The sequence below is a fragment of the Melitaea cinxia genome, chromosome 10 (genome assembly GCF_905220565.1).
Source record: "Melitaea cinxia chromosome 10, ilMelCinx1.1, whole genome shotgun sequence".
NCBI lineage: Eukaryota > Metazoa > Arthropoda > Insecta > Lepidoptera > Nymphalidae > Melitaea > Melitaea cinxia.
Window position 1 is genome coordinate 7949102 of NC_059403.1, and position 27698 is coordinate 7976799.

The following is a 27698-nucleotide window of genomic DNA, read 5'->3' on the forward strand; positions in this document are numbered from 1 at the left end:
TAAATAGCTTACTCATGCTTATAGTCCATTTAGCGCTTTGAAAACTTTCCACAGCTAAGGGAGAGCAGTCGAGAGCAAATGAATGCTGTTTATAAAACTACCTGTTTGCACAATTTATTTTTCGCGAACCACTGGAGGTGAAGTATTCCCTTCGCAAGTTCGATCATAGCATTTCATCTAAAAATTAAAAGTACTTATAAACGGTTATACTCTATATGGAAAGCGATTCACCGTGACAAATCTAGTCGCATAATCTACGTCACGTAATAATTCCCTGCGCGGCTATCCATCGCACCTATGTTTCATTACAATTTCTGTTTGTTGTTTTATGGTATTAGCTATTACAAGTGTCCTGCTATTTCATAACCGCTAATAAAGGCCGGGAGCTCATTAAAACGGTTCACCACAAATTCACAAGTGGGAATAGACCAAATTCCTGTATAATACGCGAACTAGCGAGCTTGTTGCTCTGTATCGGCCACCGCATTCGTAATTAAATGACATTGCCAACGTTTGTTCGTAGGGAATCGAAATTCATTGTATTGTTAATCATCAATAATTCGAGTCCTTACGTAATTTTGATTCTGTTTATTCATGTGATGACATTGGTATACGACTCTGTTTTGTTAGAGTCGATGTAAATAGATTTATGTGATATAATGAGATTGTCTTTCGCGAACCATTTATTTTTTTGACTGAGGATTTTTTTAAACTGAGGTAGGGTACTGCAGGAATTTCCTGCTCAAAGTATGGAGCAGCCCGACTGGGGTAGCACCTCGATCTTACAGAAGATCACAGCTAAATAATACTGTTTTCAAGCAGTATTGTGTTCCTGTTGGTGAGTAAGGTGACCAGAGCTCCTGGAGGGGATTGGAAATTTGGTCGGCAATGCGCTTGCGATGCTTCTGGTGTTGCAAGCGTCTATAAGCTACGGTAACACAGGTACAGGTGAGCCGTACGCTTTTTTGCCGACCTAGTAACATAAAAAAAATAAAATAATAATAATTATAATGTGTGGGTAAAAAGCGTGGGTTATTCTAAGTACTTTAAAGTTATTACTCACAGTTACGGTCAATTAAATGTTCACCATGTAAAGCTTAATTACACTAATAAACTAAATAAAACATTTTTGTTAGTTTATTTTCCATTCTTTTAGGACAATTAAAACTCTATTTAATATAATAAAGACGTATATGTACGTTTGATTATATTAGCACTTTTTGTAATTGAAAATGTAGTATTACCTAACAAAAAGGAAAATTATTTCCAGATTAAATTTCTTGGCGGCTTACGTAGTAAATTTAGAGTAAAGCTTGAAATTACCATGGCATTTTCCGGAATGCTCAATTTACTTAGGGGAAACGTAAAGCACTTTTCAGTTTTTCCTTACTTACAGTGGTATTGAGTTTTTGATTATTTTTGAAAAATAAGACTGCGTAATAATATCATGTTTAAAATTACTATGATAATTTATGATAGCTTAGTATCACTATCGTTTTTATCGTCTTTTACAATACGAAAACTAAAGCAATAAAGTATCGGTATATTGATACGTGAAGTGGAAACTTTGTACCACTTTTTACGAAAATTGCGCGAGCGGAGGAGTATGAGATTTTGCACACTTATAGGATATATAGAGAAGGAGTGCAGAATGCTATTTTCTTTTAAATTATGCATGAAAACACATTAAATCAATTAAAAAAAAATACACGCACTACCATGTATTTGACACACACACGCATATTATTCACTTTTGTTGATTGTCAAAGTCTAAAAAACTTAAAAAAAGGTTCTTTATTTTCATAATTTTTTGGTTTTCTTTAATTTAAAATTTTAATTACGGTCAAATATCGACCACTGAGCGATCACTAGTCATAATAAATGTGTCCGAGTAATTAATGTCAATTTGGAAAATCACGTCTATTATAAAAGATATAAACAGTACTTATTTACTTATGAATTTTACTCATTGGGTAATCCTATTTAAAAAATCGATATTTTAAAAAAAATATGATTTCTTATATTTACCGAATAATCACACTTAACGTACAGTATAAAATTTCTGTTTCCTCTTTTTAGGCAAACGTTCCAAACGACTGATAAAAATGACAAAAGAGATTTTGAGATAAGCTCTAAGCTCAACTCCTGGAATCGATAGCAAACACGATTGTCTCAATATTTCAGAGATATTGCTTATCACTGAAGTGTTATCTCGTAAGCCACGGGATTGAAGTTACGAACAGATTTAAACCTCTATCTTACTCAAGATATTTTCAGAAGTCTATACACATTATTACTATTCAATGTTTTAAGTGTCAAAATTGAAATTAATTCTATTTACCGTAGCGATGATTTTCTGTACAAATGAGAACATTATCTGAACTTTAACTAAGAAAGTACTTATGTCAGATTTGTTAATGTTCGTAACTATTTCAATCCTATATCGTTAGCAAACTTCCGGTTATATATTTCTAAAAAAATATTTAATGTTTTAATTGAAGTGAGAAGGTTTAATGAAAAAAATGTTTAACTTGTATAACTATATAGTTCATTTATTTTCATAAATCTTCTTGAGACTTCTAAAAACTTATATTTCTGCATCAACTAGCCTATATTTCTGCATATTTTTAATTGTATATAATTGTTTGCATTATCAAATGGCAACGACTGCGACTTTTAACATTGATTATGAACTTTATTATATTAAATACAAAGTAATCAAAACGTTCTAGGAGGGATAATTTTAAATTTGAATAAAGCGTCTGCTTTATTGAAAATTTAATGGTTGAATTAGAATGATTGTCTTATCTGATTACTAAAAAAATATGACGTAATTATTAATTAAACTGTATTGAATATAACTGTAACGTGAAATATTTATTTCTAGTTATAAATGTAATCAAAGTTTTATCATAATATTACACAATTATTTGTTTCCTCATCACCCGCATTAATATTCTAATTAAGTTTGCGTTCCCCATCGTGAGTTTTTGATAATTATAATTATGTTTTCTTCGAGGGTGTCAGACGACTTGCCTTTATTTATGAGTTAAAAACGTATAAATAGGTTATCTTAATTAGACGCACGTTCTTTATTAACATCTAATTGATGTTTTAACTCAATTAGAATTATTTGTAACTTCGAAATAGGTTTCTTAAAATAATCATTACAGCCTATACAGTTCACTGCTGGACATAGGCCTCCACAAGTTTACGCCAAAAATAACGTGAACTCATGTGTTTTGCCCATAGTCACCACGCTGGGCAGGCGGGTTGGTGACCGCAGTCTTAAAATAAAATCTTGTATAATATAAATATATAAAATCTTGTAGCCCACTACTATCATATAATCAATTCACCTTCTACATTATATTAAAAATATATATATAATCAATTTATCAAATAGATTTGTATTTTGTTAAACCGTTTGTTTTGAAAGCTACTGCAAGATTAAATAATTAAATACTGATATTATACAAATAAGCAGGAAGGTTATCTGAAGTTAAGAGATCTATTAACACTGCAAGATATGTTACAAAGCAAAGTCATTAAGTTATTAGCATTCATCAAATAAGTACAAAAATATTTGTATTAAGTATTGCGGAGTTTTAATTAAACTTATACACAATAATATTTTGTGGTTATATAGTAGAGTTAATTTGTTTTCACCGATTGACATTACTATAGAACTATTGGAAACAATATTGATTTAGTGTGTAAAACTGAATAATACTTATACTATAATTGAAGTGATGTTAAGCACGATGCAATCGATAAACTACGCAGAACAAATTTTAAACTCTATAAAGCGAACAAAACGGACCTACATGTAAGTAGTGAAGTATGGGGTTGTTAAAAATGCTGTGCATAATGGAGATTGGGAAGGGGCTTTAATTAAAAGTCAACGCTGGCCCTTGTAGGACAAAAAAGCAATTTACTTTGAATGTCCACCTAATAGTTATTTTTTTATTTGAAATTCAATTTAGTTTGAGACTGCTTTGATTTGTGCTCTAATACCTAAGTGGTCCATTACGGTGCATTGTGTCTGCAATCTACCGTATAACCTTTTCATATTTATATATTTTTTTAATTAGCGTTAGTAAGTTTGATCGATTATTTGTATAAAGCTTAGATGTTTTTGCTGGTATCCACAAAGATTATACTTATGCTGTAACGAACGAACGAAGATCACCGACATAGCTCTTAAAATCTGCAAGCTAAAGTGGCAATAGGCAGGCCATAGTGTTAGGTAAAACGATAACCGACGGTGAAGAAAGATCCTCGAATGGCGACCACGTTTTGGAAAAGGAGCATAGACAATCTCTAACCACTTGGACTTCCGGCCTGAAGAAGATGAGGGAACGGAGGGAAGTCGCTGAAATTTGATTGACATCGGTTAAGTGGTTTAAGAGTCCATCGCGGACAAACAACGTGACGCGTAATTTATATATATATTAAGATAATTATAATATGAAGTAATATATATTATAGAATATAACGGAACAAGTTACAATTACCAACCCGGGCGAAAGCGCGAAGAGCGGCTACTGTAATATAAATCATTTAAAGATGACATCAACAATTCTACACAGCACTTTTTGTTGACATAAAAGCAGTAACAAAAACCATATTGGTTTTGTTTCTAGACGAAATTTCCTCCATCGAATATAATCTGGTAATATTTCACGGCGACTAAGCTCCGATGAAACACGGCATTTCTTGGACATATCGCACTGATTTATGAACTGTTTAAGTACCCTTTAAAACTATAGCCGGAGGAATCGAGATTCTTAGAGTTAAATTGCCATTTTTAATAAATAATGGTACATTCGTTTTCGTAATTATACTTAAGATTGATGTGATAAGTTTTAAGACGATTTTTATTCGAGTGGAATTTGTAGCATAACTATATTTTTGATTCAATTAATTAAAAGGAAATGAACAGTTATATCACTAGAATTTAATACTATGTGGATTTATACAATATGCAATACAAATAAATAATAATCATCATCATTTCAGCCTATTGCAGTCTACTGCTGGACATAAGCCTCCACAAGTTCGCGCCAAAAATGGCGTGCACTAATGTGTGTTGTCATAGTTACCACGCTGGGCAGGAGGGTTGGTGACCACAGGGCTGGCTTTGTCGCACCGAAGACGCTGCTACCCGTCTTCCGCCTGTGCACTTCAAAGCCAGCAGTTGGATGATTATCCCGTCCCCGGTCGGCATTTTAAGTTCCAAGGTGGTAGTGGAACTGTGTTATCCCTTAGTCACCTCTTGCGACACCCACGGGAAGGGAGGGGGTGGCTTTATTCTTTAATGCCGTAGCCACATAGCAATTATAATAAATAAAATGTTTATTTCATCAATAATCAACATACACAAACACACACATACACAAACAATTTCACAAAGATAGACTTTTTCTTTTGAGTGCATTAAGCTCCCGAACAAAAGGAGGTCACTCTTCCTTAACACCCTCATGCTTTACTACAGAGTTATAAAACGAAATAAGCTTTACAAAATACAAATAAAAAATAAGTGATTACAACACGTGTGTATGGTTTTCGTGTATAAAGACTAAGTATATGGACTTACAATTCCATTACAAAAGACGCTTTATTAAAAATTCTGTATCTTCATAGTTTAGACAAATTTGGTATGTGTCTGGATTTTCTTAACAACAGTAGATAGTACTACTACAAATGTAATAGTGTTTTTTTTTAAGACTATAGTGTTTAGTACACTTATTTATATTGGTATGGTTATAGTCTTATTTAGTATGTTTTTAACCGACATTAAAAAAATAGCAGATTCTTAATTCGATTGTATTTTTATGTCTATTATCCCAGAAATTTTTACTAGGTGGATCGATTTCGGTGGATGATTCTTTTTTTAATCGAAAGATGGCGCTTGTCGTGTGGTCCCATTTAAATTTGATTGAGATCTGGATCTGACGAGTACTTTTTTACTTATTTCTAATAATTCCTATATACTCGACTATGTTTTTATCTACCTACGTTGTATTACTCGATATTGATGGTCGATTTGATTGAAGCCGGTTTTCTTTCGTTTGGAGCAAAAACAATTATTCAGTATAATACCCAACAACCGTTTTTTTTAATGAAAATGAGACACGCCTTAACAAGGATATATGAATTGCTTTTTTAAATTTAATAATGTATCGTTATCAAACCTATTTTTTCCTAATTTTTACATTTTCTAAACAGCGTAATGATTTACGCTTCAATCTTTCTCATTAAAGTAACTAGTGATCTCATTATAAAAAGTAAATAAACTGAGACGTATGTTTGTTGGAAGACAAAGAGATTTCTGTCGTAATTCCCGTAGTTTTGAAACAGTAGTACGTACTATAAAACGCCGTTGTGTAGTAGATGTGGATAGTTGAAAAGTTTTGTTGTTTGACAACAAAAATATATATAATAATTTTGAAATACTTTCACGTCTTAGTAGTATTTAATAAAACAGTGTAATCCAAATTTACAAACATAATTTTCTAAATTGCTTATACACCAATAATAGTAAAAGTTAGTAAATAGTTTCTTTCGACAGATTAGTCTCATTTTTTCTCATCTCGTTAAATGTTTGAAGCCAACTAACTATATTGTTCTACTCTATAAAAGATGTTTTTGTTTCGCAGTTTAACTTTCACGAATAGATTCCTAATAAATATAAATTGAAAAAATAGACAATAGATTATATATATATATAGAAAGGGTATTTAAGCAGTCGGAATACTGCTTTTGATTAAAAAAAAATTGAAGTATATCTCAAGGAAACAACGCTTTTGCCCCCAGTTCGTCCTGTTAGCTTTTTTAATTATGATATTTCTTTCTATTTTTTTTTGCACCGAAAAAGTTCTGAAAACTTTTTCGCAATACTCTATTATTAAAATTTCCTCACTGTTTGAAGAATAGACGCCAAAACCTTTCAGGTGAAATATTCAAAATTTTTTCCAAAGTTCGACGTAACTTTTGTATTATATTCAAAATGATGGAAATCTGAAATTTCTGAAAGTAGAAACATGAACTTAATTTCAATGAGACGTTTTTGAAATTAACTTTTAGTTTGTTTTCAAATAAAGCATCGATGCGGTTTCAATTTGTTTTGTTCGGTTTTTTTCGTTATATTGCCCCTTCTCATGCAGCTTTCTCAATGAACAAAGGCTGTAAAAAATTCAGAGTCAATTGTATAAAAAATTACGGTTGTTTACCGTTCATAAAAAATAAAAATATGTTTGTATCAAAAAAGCCAAAGAGGAAAGATCTAGAACGTAATAATTTATTAATATTCATGTTGTACGTTATAGATTTGGTGTACATTACATTATTATTAACCGACTTCAAAAAAGGACGAGGTTACTCAATTCAACCGTATATATATACAATTTTTTTATGTATGTTCGGGGATAACTTCGTCGTTTATGAACCGATTTTGATATTGTTTTTTTGTTGAAAAGGAAATATCCAGGTCAGGGTTTTAGAGAAATCGAGGGAAGCCCTTGAAAATCCGCATAACTTTTTACTGGGTGTACCGATTTTGATGATTTTTAATTTAATCGAAAGCCGAATTTAAATTTCAACGAGATCTGATTACAAATTTTGGAGTAATCATTTATAATGCGTATTTACTTGATTATTTTTTCATCTACCTACGTTGTTATTACTTGTAGATGTAATTGAAGTCGTTTTTTTTTGTTTTCCAGCAAACATTTTATTTGACAATGATTTTATTGATTTTATTGATTGATTTTGACAAAAATGTTAATATATGTTATAAATAAAATTATATATTTTTTTAATTATTATTATTTAATTAATAATTAACTTACCCACCCACTAATTTTGTATGACGGGATTTTAATCTTTTAGAGAAATACTTCATATTTGAGATAAATTTACTAATATAAAGTAGACATTGTAAATTTGGGTAAAGTATGGTATTAAGAGCAAATTTAGCTTAGAATGCTAATACAAATATATTATTTCCATAGCGTCATATAGGTCGCATCATCCGAACCCCAGATAAACAGTAAAAGCCATAAATAACAGTGGACGATTAACAAACCGATGGCTGCTAGGGTCGTAATATATTCACTAGCTGATCCCAATTTGTCTGACCTAACGCAATATTGGCAGCCCTCGCTTGGTTTGCATAATATCTCTACGCATTTCAGATTACTTTCGTTATAGTTTAATTACAGGATTATTTACCTCAAACAACGCGTTATTATAGTAAAATTAGTGACTGATATACGATATTCAAATAAAAGTTAAAGGGTACTAACCCTAATTAATTACAATATATTAGGGTAAACATAAAATATGTCGTCCACAGAAATAGCCTTAAACGCATATAAAATTCTCTTAGTTGTTTGGTTAATTTTCCGTTTTAACCTATTTTTGGAAACAAAAGTTTTAATTCCAGTTCACAAAATTAAATAAAATTAAAAAAATATAAAACTATTAATCCTATATTATTATTATGTAACAAATTATATATTTTCTGTTCATAAGCGATACGAAAATCTCTTTTACACGTGTTACGTTAACTCTTGTTTTTAACGTAACACGTGTAAAAGAGATTTTCATATTTCCTAATTTGGAATGCCTCCATTTTCGTGTAACGATGAAGCGTCTTTAACAAATGTAGTTTAGTTTTTGTATCTTCACAAACGTTTGTAGCTTTCGTTTATAAATCTTACAGATTAGATATAGTTAGTTTCAAGTTTTAGTGAACAAAATCTAGTTGTATTTTGAAATATAGTAATTATTTATTACTATTTAATTTATTATTTCATTTTAATAAATAAAAACATAGGCCCAGCAACGAGTTCGTCTAGATTATTATTCGTTAGTATAGATAAATCAAACAGCAGTAAGGCAAGACCGATTCCATCCCATGCAATAAATTAAGCTCGATTTAATTGTTCACCGTTTTATACAGAGACAAAAGATTTAAAGAACATTGTAGCGCTAAGTTTAAAAGTCTTAAGAAAGAAGACAAATCCTCGCTTCATTTGATATTCTTAAACTTGTAACGTCTTTAGCTGAACTTGTTTTATAGTTAATGCAATTTGAGTATTTAATTTTCTACTTCTGTTAAGAATTGCAAAGGCATATTTAAGATGCACTCAGCATACAAATAGAGTAAGTTTATCGACTGTAGCAAGTGTGGTCGTTTTGAAACTTCGCGAGTTTAATTGTTTTCCCATTTGGAACGTTCATCGCATACGCCTTTTCTTTGTTGCCTATTACGAGGATAATTAAATTTACCTCTGCTTATACGATTTCTTATGAACGTTTGATTCCTTTGGTGGAGAAATTGCTGATAAGTAAGTACCTACTTAAAAATGATTCACCAAGATTGTTTTTTTTATTGTAGTCCGTACTGTATTAAAGAGATTGTTTCACTTAAGAGGCGTAGTTATAAATATTATTACAATTGATTAGTCTAGAGTTAAATATTTGTCGCACTTACAAATGGCTTGCACACTGCCTTCGTTAACGCCGTGTCAGTTTCAATCGCCTACAATTTGGCGATAATTCAATTCGTTAGTCAGAGTAAATCATTCCTAGATTCTTGATTGATTAGAGATATACCTGTTCGTTTACCGTGTAATTTATATCAACACATAGCTTATTAAATGATTTTATATTATATTCAATTGAAGTGACTATTAAGTTGAAATAAAACCAGACATAGTTTACAATTATTATTTTTTTTAAAGTAAAACAAGCTTAAAATTATAAATAGAAAATTTATAATCTACAATTTCATGTTTGAATTTTAGATTGTTTTAAAGTTATATTTTATTTGTTTGAATAATACGTACAAGCACAAAGTTGATGACTAAATCTCGACATACATATACTGCTTCTCGAAAACTTTAGCAAATTATAAGATTTGACGTATCCGTGAGTTAAGCTTTAGTTTTCATTCTCATCCTGTAGGATATAAGCTATATATAGGATAGCTTGTAAGCTAAGTGTGATGTTATATGTATTAACTAATACCCCTCTTCAAGAATGACTCTGTCTAATGCAAAAAAAATTTACTGCAATTGATTTTTTGGATACTTTATAATATATAATTTTCGTAAATATTTCAAAATATATTTAGACAAAAATACACACAATACCATTACAAAGTTGGTTCGCATCGCTAGTACACACATAAAGACATGTCTCTCGGCTGTCTTGATTAATGTGTGTAGTGAAACTAAGAATGTCGTCTATTCGCTCGGCGCTGCCAGACTAATTGTTTTAAACGCCAGCTTAAATACAATTGCCACAAAGTAATTAGTTTCCAGGTCTTTACCGACTGTCGCGATGAACATGTTTGCGACGGGATCCGCCGATACGTTTAAGTAGCTTTATTTGTTTTATTATTTGTTTTCTTTACCAATATTGTTATAATATCAATTGTATTTTCAAGTCCTTCCTGTTATTAACATACGGGCATTACAAAGTAACATTTTGTAATGCCCGTATGTTTGAACTATCTTTTAAAAGAAAATATACCATAAAAACTAATAAAAATGGAAAGAAATCGTAAATTATACCACTCCCCGGTAACTTTGGTGATTCATTATCATTTTTTATTATACATATTCAGATAAAAATGTTTTTGAAGTTAAAACATTTTTGTAAATTTTATATATTTTAATGACAATTACCAGTGAAGCCCCTTAAACTTGCTTTTTTATTTATATAATTTGTCAAACTAATTGGAGTAATAATTTTTGTTATTGAAAATATAATATACGAATTTAAATAAAGTAGATAACGTTATGGGTTCAAAATTAAAACGCATTGTGCTGTAATATTTTTTTTTCATACGAGGTTAACATTTCAAAACTTTAAAGGAATTTTACTTCATTGAATTAGTAAGTTAGTAGTTAACAGTAAGGTTACAAATGCATGTTTCGGGCTGTTCATAGGATTGTAATTTATTTGTGCAAAGATTATTTTGTAACTGTTTTTTTTTTCATATATCGCAAGCCCTCTGAGGCCTCACTAACTTATTTCTAGCTAACGTCAAGAACTTATTGCTTCACTTTATACTTCACTTATTACTTTAGCTTATCGAAATCCACTGCTGGACATAGGCCTCCCCAAGTTCACACCAAAAATGGCTTGAACTCATGTGTTTTGCCCATAGTCACCACGCTGGGCAGGCGGGTTGGTGACCGCAGGGCTGGCTTTGTCGCACCGAAGACGCTGCTGCCCGTCTTCGGCCTGTGTATTTCAAAGCCAGCAGTTGGATAGTTATGTGTGTGTCACATATACATATGGTAGTGTGTGTAATGTTTTTTTTTATTCATTTAATTTATGCAATATATTTTATATTAAATAAAAAAAAAATATTAGCATTGTGCACTCCTTCTCTATAAACTATAAGTGCGTACACTTTCATACTCCTCCTTTCACGCAACTTTCGTAAAAAGGGGTACAAAGTTTTTGCTTCACGTATTAATAATCTTTTATATAATATTTTCAAAATTTCACGCACAGCAGAATGTGTTTATTTATCAGCTGTAACAGATTTCATTATAGCTGTCAATGTTATTAATTTATTGAAATTATTCACGTGTCTAAAAGCTTCATTTGGTTGGACAACAACCTTAGTAAATGTGGTATTAACATAGTACTGTATCCCTTAAGAACGATGCAGATATTCTCAAAACTGAATATACTTAACCAAATTAAAGTGAATTATTATATGTAACAAAATTCTTAGTGGGTCACATTAATTAATTTAAGATTAATTATAATGCCAAGAAACAAAGATATTTATTTGGTGTATTATATTAACCGAAGATAAACAAAGTTGAATACACTCTAAAAATATAAAAAAGTAAATATACTTCGATGAAAAGAAAACAACTTAAAACAAAACACCTTATTGCCTCTGAATTCATGTTTCGGTTAATGTAATCGTATAATATTGATTTTATTTTCACCAAATTGAATTCGAATTTACTCCATGATTGGAGTAATAATAATGAATGTTATTGGTTAAATCACATGTGATAAAGCAGTAGATTTATACATATAATAATAAAATCCGATAAACCCAATTATATAAAAGATTAACAATAATTGTTATTTATATCATTACTTTACATTTGTGACCGAATTAAAAGTGTATATAGTTGAACAAAGTAAAAAAAAAAACATGTTTAGACGCTTCAACAAGTTCGCTTAAATAGTAACGAAGTACTATTCGAAATGAATCGGTTAACATTTAAAGCAATATATGTACCTGCTAGCACAATCCTCGTTAGCGATCACCTGGGAGATGTTCGATACATTATCCCCGGTCTGCAGTGGTGTAGGAAAATCCAGAATCATCGGTCCAGCTACAATGAGATGGGCGCTTTTAGCGAAATTAAAATGTTCAACGACTGTCCACATGTTTTATTGATAAAATGGACACATGCTTGTAATTTTTCTGCTTCCATTAGCATGGAGAATTGGATTTAAGAGTTAAGTATTTATATGATATAGAATCAATCTTTGTATACATTTACTTAAATGTAAGAGTGGTAGGTGTAAGTGGTTTTATTTATATTATATAAATATATATTTTCTATGTAATGAAAGCATACTTGAACATGTGATGGCATGGAGTGTCTGGTATAAACTTTAGTTTACGCCACAGAAGGCAAATGCCTAGAAAACGAACTCGAAAATTGAAGTTCAAAACCCCACGTTTTTACACGGGCGGGGTTGCTATAGATACGTCGCAAGAGATCAAACTACCATTTACTAGCAGCTCGCGTGGGCTGTGAGGGTGATCTGGGACCTCCACCCCCATGTTATTTGCCATATTTATACATATATTACCCACATTATTGATATATATTATATACAGGATGGAGATGTAGAAGGTGTACAGAATTAAAGTGCGACAGCTAGCATGAATGAGTCCTAGAAAAGAACAGTCTCTGACTATGTCGGAGAAAAAAGACTAAAATCATGATTTTATGTTTTGTAATTAGTTTATAAAATAAGTGTCATAACTAAGTTGTAATTGTTATTTTAATTAAAGATCAAATATTTTAAAGACTTAGATCTTGAGTAATTAGGAAACGTTAATAATTTAGGTGTGAAATTTAGTTTCACATCAATTACAAAATATGTCTTTATTACACATTGATGAATCTTAATATAAGCGTTAAGATTTTAATTAGACATTTTATGTTTTAATATTTCATATTTTTGTTCTTGTTGTTTTTAATAACGCTATAATGTATGACTGTTCGAGGTCTTTACACAATTAGTCATAGTCATTTGCTTTTTATTGATACTGTGCTATGTTTGGTACAAATTATTTTATAATAATAAAAAAACGCCCATTTTAATGTGACCTGTCTTAGACTGATGGAAAGATTTCATCGGATATATCAAATATATATAAATACTTATTTAAAAATAAAATTGAGTTATTTGTACAATTGTATAGTTATCTACGTTAGTTCAATAAAATAAAGTCTCATTAAAACTATCTCAAAAGCTGTATCTATCATTTCATAACATTTCTTTAAAATTGTCGTGAACTAATGGTACAAAAAACATTAAAACTATTTTAATAAAATTATTTTTGTTTGTTTTACCAGTTTTATTTTAAGTAATTTGAATAGATCCTAATTTAAATGTCAGTGCTATAGTCTAGTGTCATTGAAGTTGATTGAATTATAATTTTTTACACCACTCACAGAATACGTGAACAATATTATTATTTATCGTATGCTGTGGTATGGGTTGTAATTAAAAGTTATGCAGTGTGACCCATTAAGAGGAAATTATTCTGCTATACAATAAAACCAATATTAATATACGGATTCAGTATTTTATCAAGGCTAATTAATCGTTGACAGGCTGTAGACGATTTGACTTTACGTTTCTAGTTTCACGAGTTTGACAAACTATTATTAAATTCTTAATATAAATGTTGAAATATAATCCGTCACACTATTTCAAGGTGGTGATTGAGATCTAGACAAATTTCCATTAATAGAACTTCAAATTATTTTGTCACTTGTTCAAATTTGAACTGTCACCTTCTTGGTTATTGTAAAATGTAGATAATGTGTGAATATTAAAATTGTAAATTAAGTGAAATGAAAAGCGTATTCAATAGTCGAGAAACTTCTAGAAAATTCGGTGATTTAAGCACACCGTACATTGTGCAATTCATAACTTTTTTGTGTGATATTATATAAACTACATACTATGATTTTATTATCAGCTTGTATAGTTCTTATTGTATAACACGTGTGAATACGAACGTTAGAGTCGTACAAAATAATTCTCGATCAAAAAACTATGACAAAAACTAGCGTCTGTAATGGGCGAAAAATGTTTTGGGGATTTTTTCGTCATATAGTGATAGTGTTAGCGGCTCGCAGTTTTTATTACTCTATGTCATCAGTAGATATTTTTAATGATTGTAATGACAATTTTAATGAACGTTAATAAAAACTGAATTGGAATTGTTTAAAATTGGTTCTTATTGTATAAAATGGCTTCCGAGTATAACCTATACCAACACACATATAATATGGCTGTAAGCATAGCAACAGAAAATACAAATTTTATTAATTGGCTCGTTATTTTATGTTATTATTTTTATAATTACAGGTAATTCACAATCTTGACAACAACAAGAAGTGATTTGCTGCTGGGGAAGCTTAACGTAAGTACAAATCGAACAAAATATTCAAATTACGAGTATATGTTAAAATTCTGAAAAATGAATGAAATATTATTCACTCTGATAAAATGATACAACTTTTTTTACGGGTAAAGAGCTCAATGCCGTTTTAATTTAATGAACATTAAAAATGATGCTTTTTAGTGCTTTATATTATTTCTCTAGAACATTTATACTATTGGCATTGACCAAACTAGAACAGCTTAATACATCTTTACACCAGAGCGGTCGTATGATATATTCATATTATACAACCGCTCTGGTGTAATGGTGTGGTGGTGCGTGTGCCCTGTTGGCGGCACCTAACGGGCACCGACGGTCGCGGGTTCGATTCCCGCTCGGAGTGGATATTTACGTTTATATAAATAGCTATTTCCGAGCTGATTGTTTGTCCTTGTGGGTCTTCCCACCTTGCCTCGGAGAGCATGTTAAGCTATCGGTCCCGGTTGTTGTCATGTACGACTAATAGCGATCATTACTCACAGTAGAGAATATATCTGCCGACCGCCTTGGAGCAGCCTGGTGAATTTAGCTCGCTACGTATGTTTTGTTGTAATAAATATTTTTTTTAATAACTAACTGCTTACTAACAGTCGCACCGCTTAAACACCGGCGGTCGTGGGTTTACTTCCCGCGCGGGTAGGATATTTGTATTTGTTTAAATATTTCTTTCTTTTCTTCTTCAGTCTGGGTGTCTGACCTTGTGGGTCTTCCCAAAGTGCCTAGAAGAGCAGATTAAGATGGCGGTTCTGGTTGTTATCATGTACAAAATAATAGCGATCGTTACTTATAGTAGAGAATATAACCGCCAACCCGCATGGGAGCAGCTTGGCGGGCAGCAGTGTGATATAGCAGGCTGAAGCGTAAGCGTAATGTACTGATATATTTTATTTAAAAGTTGGATATTAGTCATTTAATGTAAAAGTTAAGTTTGCAATAGTCGGTAAAAAAAAACTCCCTCAAGAATGACAATGTCATGTCACAACTGACAATGTCAAAATTTACATCAAAACTGAGGAACGTGTCTATTTTAAATAGGTAATCGTTGTGTACAATCCTATAGTCCAAATTTACCGTAATAGTTTGTTTGCTAGAATTAACTTTATACAAAAACCTCAAACGAAAATTCATAGGCCGTATTAAATTAAGGCTTATCTATCTGAACCCACTAGACCGAAGATGTTATTAAGATAAAAAAGTACACTATAATACCCATTTATTATTACCTCCATACCATTCCATTCTTTCTTACATTTTTGAGATAATAAATAGTTCGTAATGAAATTTCATATTGTTACAGACAATAATAAATCTTCTTTCATACCAGATGCTGCGATAAGCGTAATTTACAATTGAATCAAATGAATTCATTTATGATGACTCGAAACTTGCAAATTAATTTTTCTTCGGTAAAGTCGGAACTTCACTTTTTTAATTTAGGAATGGGCAGACAGAAATAAAGTAGTTGGAATAAATGAAAGTTGGGTGGTATTTTGGGCACGTTCGAGTTAGCTGGCCCATGGTGACTTTTAATTAATTTGGGAAAAAAATCGTTCGCTAACCACGTCCGAAAACAACAGTCAATTTGAAAATAGACCTTTTAGATTCATTAACGTCACAAATTGTTTTAAATGGAAGCAAAATGTACGTTTAACCATTCGGGTAGAATAGAACACCGAAAGATTGTTGCTTTCGAATGCTAATGAGAATAAAATTTATGTATTTCTTAATTATTGAAAACAGTAAATTTAATGCAAAGTAAAAAGTTCTTATATCGTATATTGTTAGTTATTTTTATTATTATCATTTACTACCTTAGGAGTTTTTTTTCTATAAACAGAATCTTATCGAAAAGCTTCCACCTGTTTTGAAACAAACTTTATAAATTATGGCGCTAATTATATTAAAAATCACCACTAATTAAACGCTTTTGTGCTAATCGTTTGACCCAATTACGGCAGAATTCCTTAAAATTTAATCGTAACAACTAAAGACATACATTTGCTTACTTTTATTTTTATTCTAGCATATTCGACCCGCTCGAGTAAGACTTCTAGTACTTTTTATCGCCTTCGTACATTTAAAGTAAGATTAATAGACAAATAATGGAGGTTGATCGCTAAATAGTTAGACCATTGAATCAGATAGTTTTTAATCCTCGCATTTCTTAGCAAAATACAATTTTCTCTGTTTTATTTATTTTAAAGAAAGTTTTTTTATTTTTATATATTAACATAATAGAGCTTATAAGTTGAGTATTTTAATTAATGTTTTGGTATTTTTGTGGCATTTATTTAACTTTATTAGTTTTAAGAAAAAATACAACACAAACGTAGCCTCAAAATAAGTCTAGTAATCATGTTAAGTAATTTCAAAGATGTTTATTACTGCTGTCATGTAAAGTGGCAAACTCTTCAACTCAATTACATAACATTGAATGACTTTCTTAATGGTTAATTAGAATAAGGAATTATATTACGATCGTAACCCATTAACATAATATAATAAGATAGGATATTAGAGGCGGAAATAAAGATAATTGCTGTCCTAATTCGCAGTGAGCTTTAAATATTCGTTTTAACTGTATTCGAAGATGTTTATGTAATGATGGTTCGATGGTACTCATTTAGAATTATTTTCATTTGTTATTTATCTCAAGTTACTTTAAAAAAAAATCAAGATAATTACTCATCACACACACAGACACGTTAAATTGTCGGTTAGAAATAGATACATTATGTATTTTGTTTTTTACACCAGTTATTTTTTCAAAAGCTTAACTGAGACTTATCTTGTACATACACTTTCTTGACATACATTCGCCAAATCTGATCCTTGTATAATAAAAGCTGATCGATTTTACTTTTATGGATACAGTTTATAATTGTGACCCACAAAGTAATATATTACAGAGTATAAAATTTACTTAAAAACGGGATTTTTAATACAAACAAGTAAATAAATGGAATCTACAGACCAAAAAATAAATGCTTCCAAACATGCAAACAAACAAACTTTTTGCTTATATCTAAAAATCACTAACTAACTTTACCTAACTCTTTCCATTTTAATAGTTCGAACGTTACGATACACACATGTACATGTATACATGCGATGTGGGTATATTTCCACTCGGTATCAAATAAATGAGTCCGCTCGGTTTGATTCATACGAATGGGGAACGGAAAGTACTCGGCAACGAATAAAACAAATCAAACGCAGTACATGGGGTGCGGAATACACTGCACTATTGCCATATGAGACATGGGCCGGCTGTCCAACGAATATATAGCAACATACGATGTTAAAGGCGTTTTATATATCATACAATTGGTCGTATTGCTTTTTATTTCAAATCGTATAATGCTCAGCTACGGGATTGTAATGAATAATAATAATAATAATAATATAAGTTCGCTCGCAGCCAGGATGCAGAAGACGGTGTTACTTGACTCGGCTAGGATTGTCCGCCGGTTTCTCAGCTTACAGCCCTTAACCCCCGGCCGTTTTATCTTCCTGCCGGGCCGTATTCCTCTATCCGCTTATTTTTATATATGTAAGTATAAGTAAATTTACTATATTATTTATATGAGTATTTATTATAATATATGTATCTATTATATATTAAGCGGGTGGAGTGACATCCAGTAATATAATAATAATATTATATATTGCACACCATTAAAAGATACAAACAAAAGTAGTACAATTAGAGGAAGATGCACAAATGCGGTCTTATCGCTAAAAGACCGATATATATTTATATGAATAAAAAATACCTACTAAGCTTCACACAGGTGCAAATTAAATTATAATTATGTAAAGGTCACCTATTTTGAGACAACTAATATATGTTTTGCGTAATTTTTAAACTACTGTATAATTTTATCTAGAGTTCTTATTGTTATGTACATCTTAAAGGTTATATAAGTGGCGTAGTAGTAGAAAAAAAGAGAAAAGGTTATATAAACTTTAAAAAAAGTATAAATACCTACTTATTTAAGTTGATATTTTAGTTCAAGGATAAATAAAAGAAGAAAGGTAATATAAACAATAATAGTAAATATGTTTATATAAATTTGCAGTTCTTGTGTACTTAAGTGAATCTATCCAAAGATCATTGAAACTACCAAACTCCATTTTTAATATACTTTTTGGTAGAAATTCAAAGTTCCGTTTCCGCTTATCTACTCCTATAATAAATAACTTGTATATTTAATATAACTATACTAATCACAAGAAAATAGGTACGTAAAGCTTAAGATAATTTTTGGTATTCTTTTAGTTTTATTTTAATAAATAAGTAGGTACCAACAATTTAACTAAGAGTATAAAATTTGGTATCGTCGTCAATTTCGTAAGAATTCCGATAAGGATGGCCTCGTTAAATTATACTATCAGAGTTATTTATTATCTATTCTGTAAAGTTTACTGTTTGCATATTCAATAAGCGGGGTTGCTTTACCTAACTGCCAAAAGAGGGTTTTATGTTTGGAATTTTATCAGTATAAAGACAAATAAAAAGTAATTTTAAATTTTTTAGGATTTAGGATTTTTTCAGCCGACCTCACATCCATCATCTTAACATTTTTAAGACTTACGTGATTTTTTTTTTGTTCATGTTTCATTCAACTATAGTTACGCAAATAATGTGTTGCTCATTTTGTTTGACAATGTCTATCCTGCTGATTTTCGGTCCAACGTTTAACCAGAATTCTTCCTGTTTGTTCACAATAAACGTCAATTTTATCTCGCTAGTATAATTCTCCAAGAAAATATTAGGAATAATAATAAGACTACTATTATACGAATAGTTTGTGTACAGTCTTGATATTTTTCTTAACATTGATGGCATAGTATTTTCCTTGTTTCATTTAATTTAATGAATGTTTAACGATATAATTGACAAGTTGTAAGTAACACCAGTATATTAATTTTAGGATTGGCTGAAAAAATAATACGCAAAAAATATATTAAGTATTAAATATAAATAAAATAACAAATAGGGAAGTAATCCTGTGCTGGTAACACACTTACTACAAAACCATAAATGCTCAGACCACGACAAATGTAGTACAAAAGCACAATTGTTTTAAGATGACCAAAAAATATGTACCACTAGCGCTGTGACAACTGTGACCACTAAGCCAATAAGTCATCTAGTTATAATATTTCAATATTTTTAAATTAAGACTAGCTGTCTCCATTAAAATCTTCATAATTTAATAATGATGGACCTAAAAATAGATTTCTATAATTTGGTATTGTTATATGGATGTTATGCGCGTACATACATTTCTCCGATTCGTTTTATTTATATATAGAATAATTTCCCTGGATTTAAGTCCCATATTAATTAAGCGAATGTGAAGTTTTTATTAAAGTACAAGAGTTTATTAAGCTACGAAAAAAAAACTGTTTCTGTTTTTAAATTTGCACAAAACGCCTCACAAAGCTGTTGCAATTTAACGCGCCACTTGGCCCATATGCGAGTAAAACAGAACATTTTTCATTTGCATTCAATTTTTGATCAGTAATGAATTTTTAGCATTGACTAAAGCTTAGTGTTACCTTTAGATAGAAAACAATTCTAGAAGTGTGAAGTAAATAAAATTAATATAAAAATCTTGTTAGACTTATACAGATTAATGTTGAAATATGAAAGTAATTAGAGAAATAAAACTACGAGCTAAATTAATTATGTATATTTTGTATTTTATTTATGAAGTTCACATTTGTGATAGCAAATGTAAATCTTCTTAACGAAATTTATACATGGTAAATCTGTCATGATATATCAAAAAAATATGAAATGGAAATATTGTATAAAAGCTAAAATGAATATGAAATGAATGTTTAGAGAAAATTCTTTTCAAATATCATTCACGTTTCTGTGTAGGTTTTAATAACTGTTGTGAACATTTTGCACATTAAATCGCCTATTTCTAACTCCACGCTCTTCGCAGTAAACTCGATTGGTATCAAAATTGAAACTTCAGAACGCTTTTGCAATTTAAAGCGTCACATGCGGGTAAAATGGGAACATGCCTCATTTGCATGCGTTTTTGTGGCAATTTATGGAATTCTTAAGCAGGTGCATGTGTTACTGAATGTGTTTTGACTTTTGTCGTATAAATTTTTACTGCCTATGCTAATTTGTTTTCATAAATTATTGTAAGTGTTTCAAATGGACACAAATTGGATATTAGCGTTTAATATTAATTTTAAAGTCGTGTTGCTTGCTACGACGTGTTAACTGTCGAAAAGTTATACATAGCTATTTTACCAATTGAAAAATTGTTTTTATGTTAGATAACCTATTTATTGAACACCGCTGTTAATTTTATAACAATACGTTACAATTCATATGATTTATGAAGGCAATAATAGCTTATCTTTCCCATGGGTTACAAGGGTTCACAAATGTATAAAGACATAAACTTTTACTTTCATAAAGTATTTTCAAGGAACAAAACAGAGAACCGAATTTCCAAACATATCAATCAATCAATAATATATGAGAAATGATTCGAAACCAATGATAATGTGCAAGTACGTAGCTAGAACTAGGACAATGTAAGAAAGTTCAAAGCTTGAGAAAAAAAAATTGGAATTATAAGAATAATTGTTACTTTACTTCAGACTTGTTTTAGTCAGTACTATAGGTACATATTCATGCCACATACATTTTTCTTTATACTTATCGATTATCATCTACTTCTACATAATACTAAATCACATTCCAATGTTTGCCGATATACTTTTTTTTCTAATTTTTTTATCTTCAATGCTAAATCTTTTAAAACAGTCAGAAACTTTTCTGCTTCATTTCCATAGATATTGAAGAATACTATCACAGCGAATGAATTTAAATGATTCCTTTTAAATCTATTAGGTAAAGTCGTGGAGTCAGGATTCACATTAAAATTAATTTTCATTAATTATTTTTTCATCACTCCTCATCATCATCACTTCAGCCTATCGTAGTTCACTGCTGGACATAGGACTAAGGGATAATACAGTTCCATTACCACCTTGGAACTTAAAAATCCGACCAATGGCGGAATAACCATCCGACTCAATCATCAATCATCAATCATTACAGCCTATACAGTCCACTGCTGGACATAGGCCTCCACAAGTTGACGCCAAAAATAACGTGAACTCATGTGTTTTGCCCATAGTCACCACGCTGGGCAGGCGGGTTGGTGACCGCAGTACTGGCTTTGTCGCACCGAAGACGCTGCTGCCCGTCTTCGGCCTGTGTATTTCAAAGCCAGGAGTTGGATGGTTATTCCGCCATCAGTCGGCTTCTTAAGTTCCAAGGTGGTTGTGGAACCTTGTTATCCCTTAGTCGCCTCTTACGACACCCACGGGAAGAGAGGGGGTGGTTAAATTCTTTAGTGCCGTAGCCACACAGCACATCCCATCCGACTGCTGGCTTTAAAATACACAGACCGAAGACGGTCAGCAGCGTCTTCGGTGCGATAAAGCCAGCTCTGCGGTCACCAACCCGCCTGCCCAGCGTGGGGACTGTGGGCAACACACGTGAGTTCACGGCATTTTTAGCGTGAACTTGTGGAGGCCTATCTCCAGCAGTGGATTGCGATAGGCTGAAGCGAGCCTTTATTTCACTATTAAATTACCATGGTCGTTTATTTATATGTATATAGGAAGTTATTTTTGAATAAGTCTCAGTTATTGTGGGTGTGTATATTTGGTCATATCGCAACTACTACAAAGGGATAGGCACCACATTTGGTCCTCGTTTCTCGGTATGGCATCCATACCTAAGGCATGGTACAAAAAAATGTAGAAGAATTTGTTTAATTAATTAAATCAACATTTAAACGTTAAAATTGTCAAGATTCGTTTAAAATAGAACTAGTATCTGGGTGACGGAGCTTAGCTCGGTATTTTTTAATAAATCGTGTTTTTTGGAAATCATATTTAAATATGAATTACATATTGATAAAATATGAATAATATTTTCCGATTTTACTGACAAAATAATAAAAAATATAACTGGTTATTTAAATAAAAAAATCATGAGTGCAATTAGAAAAAAAAGGAAAAAATTAATCGATGGGGATTTGAACCGTGGTTGCTCGGTCGATCCCGACCGGCCGATTTCCTACCTGAGCTATTACAATTTTATTAACAAGTGCGAAATTTACCTTCGTATTCTACCAATGTTGTAGCCATTTTTTCATTGCCTAAAAACAGGGATAAAATGACATTTTCTAAAAATGAATTCTAGCTATATCGATTTATGGCCCCCGAAATCCCCTGCATACTAAATTTCATGAAAATTGTTGGAGCAGTTTCCGAAATTCAGATTATATATGTACAAGAATTGCTTGTTTAATAATATAAGATTAGATTACTGTATAAATACTTTTAAAGTTTACTTTGAGCATATAGGTACATTATTCGAAATGTAGAGAAGAAAATTGTGAAACTTTTAACTGACTAAAGGAAAGAAGAAGTTTCTCAATTCGACTGTATTTTTTATTATGTTACCTCAGAATTTCAGATAGATCAGACCGATTACGATTAATTTTTTTAATCAAAAGGCAATGAGTGTCATGTGATCCCATTTATAATTTATTGAGAGTTAATAATTACTTTTTTAGTTGTTGCTAATAATGCAAATTGACTTGACTATTTTTTTGTCGATCCGCGTTGTATTGTACGTCATAACTTCGTACTGGTTACATCGATTTTTATAATCCTTTTTTTAATTGAAAGGTGGTACTTTTCGTGCGGTTTTATTTAAATTTTGATCGAGAATCGATGACTATTTTGAAAATAATCTTTGATACCACGTATTTACTTGACTATTTTTTCGCCTACCAACATCGTATTACTTGGCGGTGTAATTCAAGTTTTTTTTTTCGTTTGCGAACAAACACAACTATTTTAATTCTTTATCTGCACCGCTGCCGCTGAAGAATGGGGACACAAAGCAATTGTGCCCGGGACAAATCGAGCTCTGCCGTTATTGCATAGTATCGCGACACCTGTAACAGACGTACAAGACTGACAGTACTATATTACACTTACTGTAAACATGCACAGACTATTGACATCTCGTGGCGAACGATTTAGTTGATAGAGGAAGGACATTAATTAAACGGCGTATCACTACAAAATCAATATTTTATTTACAAATATCATGACTTATTCGTAATCAACGCAGGCGATAGCTAGATAAATAAACATAAATATAAGGTTTTGATGTATTGAAAATAATTTAAGTAAAACTAATAAAACCAATAAAATATTTAATTGCTAAAGACGTAGTAGCACTAATTCACCAAAAGATTTACAGATTTTTTTTTCAAATATTTGACCCAGTTTCAGTGGATAGAACATGTGAATCAAAATCAAATGGCTTATATTAAAATTTGGCTGGTTTTGAATACACATAATACTGACAAAATTGCACTGATTTACATTTTTTTTACAATTTGTTTCAAAAACAATCACACCTTGGATTTTTTAAGTAATGAATAACAAAATCATAAAGATAATTTTGTAAATTGACCTGATCAATTAAACCTGAAGGAAAATAATTAATATTTAATAGATTATACCATAAGGTGTATAGTGATTCTTTTATTATTTGAAAAATCCCTCTTTACACACCATTGCTTTATCGCATTGTATCAAACTTCATGTTATGAGCTGAACCTACTGTGACCTTGTTGAAGCCATTAAATTTTTTTTTGGGACATACAAAACTTGATGTGTGTCAAACAGATTTCGAAAAAACATTGTTTCCGGAAAAAAACTGTTTTTGTCGATTTTCATAACGTCAAAGCGCTCGTTCACTTGCAATATCTTTTATATTGTCTTTTAGGACTCTTTTATTGCAATTTGAGGACCCATATTTCAAAGACATATAATTATGTATTTTGTACGTTTTTAATCATTTCGTTGTTTAAGTTTGAGTTGAGAAATGAATAGTAGTAAATATTTTAATAACTATACAGGTAAAATATATTCTGCCTTAAATTATCCCTTATATCTCCGAACTATTCTGATTCTAACTTCCAAAATAATTGAATATGAACAAACTGAGGTCTATTCTAACTTCCAAAATAATTAAATATGAACAAACACAGCAGGAAACATCCTGCTCAAAATCTGGAGCAGCCCGACCTTACAGAAGACCACAGCTAAATGAAACTGCTTTCAAGCAGTGTTGTTCCTGTGGTGAGGGAGATGACCAGAGCTTCTGGGGGGTATTGGGGTAGGGTCTTCAACGCAATTGCGATGCTTTTGGTAAAAGAAAAAATTAAAATAAAAAAAAAATGATAAGAAAGAAAGTCTTCGTGTGACTTAAAAATATGGCAATAGAATACTAAATTGGCCCAATTTGCGTACTCCTTCGACAAAACTCATGTGAATGTAAATGCGAAGGGTTTTTTATCTGATTCATCGATAAAAAATTGACACATAACAAGCAGAAATGATACAAGTCCCTATAACACAGAAACAAAAAAAAAATAACATTTAATTAAGAGAATACAATAGCAATGAGAATGAATAGCACCGAGTTTAATGTTATTACTTCTCAATAGCCAACGTTATTGAATTTGCCCTCGATAGACAAGTTTATCTTCCAAATGCACTCAGAATCTGAATACGTAATCTAGAATAGGGACTAAGCATTTCAATATTTTGAATAGTAAGGATTTTGTTCAACAAGAGTAGTTAGAATTACTTTTTAATATTATTATGAAAAATTAAAAGTCAAATTCCTTACTTATAAATAATTCAATAATAATGTATTACTATCGAGACTCGATCTTGTTTAATTTATTTCTAATTTGATGTATTTCATAACCATACTTTAATTAGAGTCTGTACCGTTTATTTTGTAATGAGGTGTACTCTTTTGTTAACGAAATATTATGATTAGTTTTCTAACTTTCAATGAGATGTTGTATAATCAAAGACAAGGCTAAGTTTTATTGAGCCTTAAGAAATATTAAAATTATCTTGTTATTTTACAAATAAATTATTTCGAAGTTATTTCATTACGCAAATGTTTACAAAATAGATACTAACTCTTCTATAGGTCTGTAACAGGATTTACAAGTTATTTAGTTGCTATGTTTTCAGAAAATGATTTTGCGATAAACTTTCGAGTAAATATTTATCAACCCTATAATTAATTTTTGATGCTAGGAGACATTCTGAAATAGTCTGTATCGTTCCCTCGGGGCAAATTAGATTATCGTCCTCTCGTCTCCTTTTGATCTGTACCAGGAGATTCACCTTTAATCTAAAGGGTGATACTTTCCTAATTTTAAAATTAATTTAAGTTTTGGTGACACAAATATAAAGACCAATTTAAGCGGCCATGTCTTTGTACGTGATGCAAAGGCAGTGAGTTTAAATAAAGAATCTTCAAGAAATAAAAGATTAAATAATTATGTGCAAGCGAATGCTTGTTTCCGTTGTTTAATTTACCTTTGTTCTGTTTCTTTTTATTCTTAAAACAATCCCGGTTGAATTCCGTAAGCCTTAGTAATATAGGTTTTTCTCTAAAGAGATTTTTTCTTGTATTTCATTATTATGCAAATACTATGACCCGACTTGCGCCTGGAAGAATGTTTTTATTGGCTGAATCCGTCAGTCTCATTTCATTAGGAGATCCACTTTTCACCTTGACGTCTTATTACATTATTAAAACGTTTCGAAAGAGTATATGAATGCTAAATTTTGGCATATTTTAAGTAAAATTATTTATTAAAGTACCTATGTAACAATACGTATACATTTTGTTGTAATTTTTTTTTAAAATAAGTAACTGCTTAGTAACAGCCGCGCTGCTTAAACACCGGCGGTCGTGGGTTCACTTCCCGCGCGAGTAGGATATTTGTATTTTTTTTCAAATAAAGTTATGTCCACAAGCTTATAATTCCCTGTGTGCCGATTTGTTTCTTATGTAGCTTAACCGTTTGACATAATTCTACATACAAGTTTATCATGGTATGGGACGGAGCGAGAGCAAAATTTGTAAGGCAACTAACAAACCACAGCTAAAAATAGTGTGTTTGAAAATTTTCGCATATCGCGTCAAATTTTCGCGATTCGGCTCATATTTAGTTTATATTTTACCTGCCAGGAAAAAATCAAGATGTCAGGTATAACTTGGCCTACATTCCGTTCCGAGAATCGAAACGGAACCTACCTCATAATTAGATTAGTCTTAATGACATGAGTGACATTAACAGCATTTTTTGTCAAGTTAATTATTTCTCACTTCCGATGTTCATAACGACTGAGAATTTCTCGTAAATAAATATTACAACTGGTAGATTGAAGAGTTATTTTAAGAAGTTCTTCGTGTAGAATAAAAGATATTGTGGCTTCCGAGGCTGGCGTACTCGAGCGAACGCTGACTGTACGGCGGCTTTACCGCTGATTCACTTAATTGGTAAATCTTAGCTGACTTAGCGCTTTCCAATTACGCTCTATGCAACTCAGATGAGCCGGGTTTAATACATCGCAGTGTTTCAAAGGAACGATTAATTAAGCCTTACGGTGATGGTTAGAAGCTCTTGTTTTAAATAAATCAAGCTATTGAGGCAGAAACTGTTATGAAAAGAGCAAGTTAAAAGTGGACGTTGCAAAGTAGTAAAATCGACTTTGTGCTTTTATTTAGTTTAAAACTTTGTAAATCGTCTACGTTTTAATCTTAGTAACATCAGAAAGATTTTTTTAACATGTTATTTTGTCTCAATAGAAAACGTATCAGATACCATATGTTTCCATATTTGATTTCCGTCAAACAACTGCGTGAAACCATCAAGGTCAGTACTATACAAATTTTCGCAGTAATTGTCATGTTTTTCACGTTTATATAGAATTATTAGAATTAAGTATATGAAAAAGAATACTTAAGCCAATTTTATAGTTTTGCTTGTCAACAAACCAA

General features: G+C 31.1%; 1 protein-coding gene across 1 annotated transcript in view; it reads left to right on the top strand.

The window, feature by feature from the left end:
* The window catches only part of LOC123657333, a 172288-nt gene that overhangs the window by 58246 nt on the left and 86344 nt on the right, over positions 1-27698 (top strand). The window contains exon 2 of the mRNA XM_045592900.1: positions 14671-14725. The gene's annotated coding sequence lies outside the window, so the exon portion shown is untranslated. The remainder of the gene's footprint in view (positions 1-14670; positions 14726-27698) is intronic.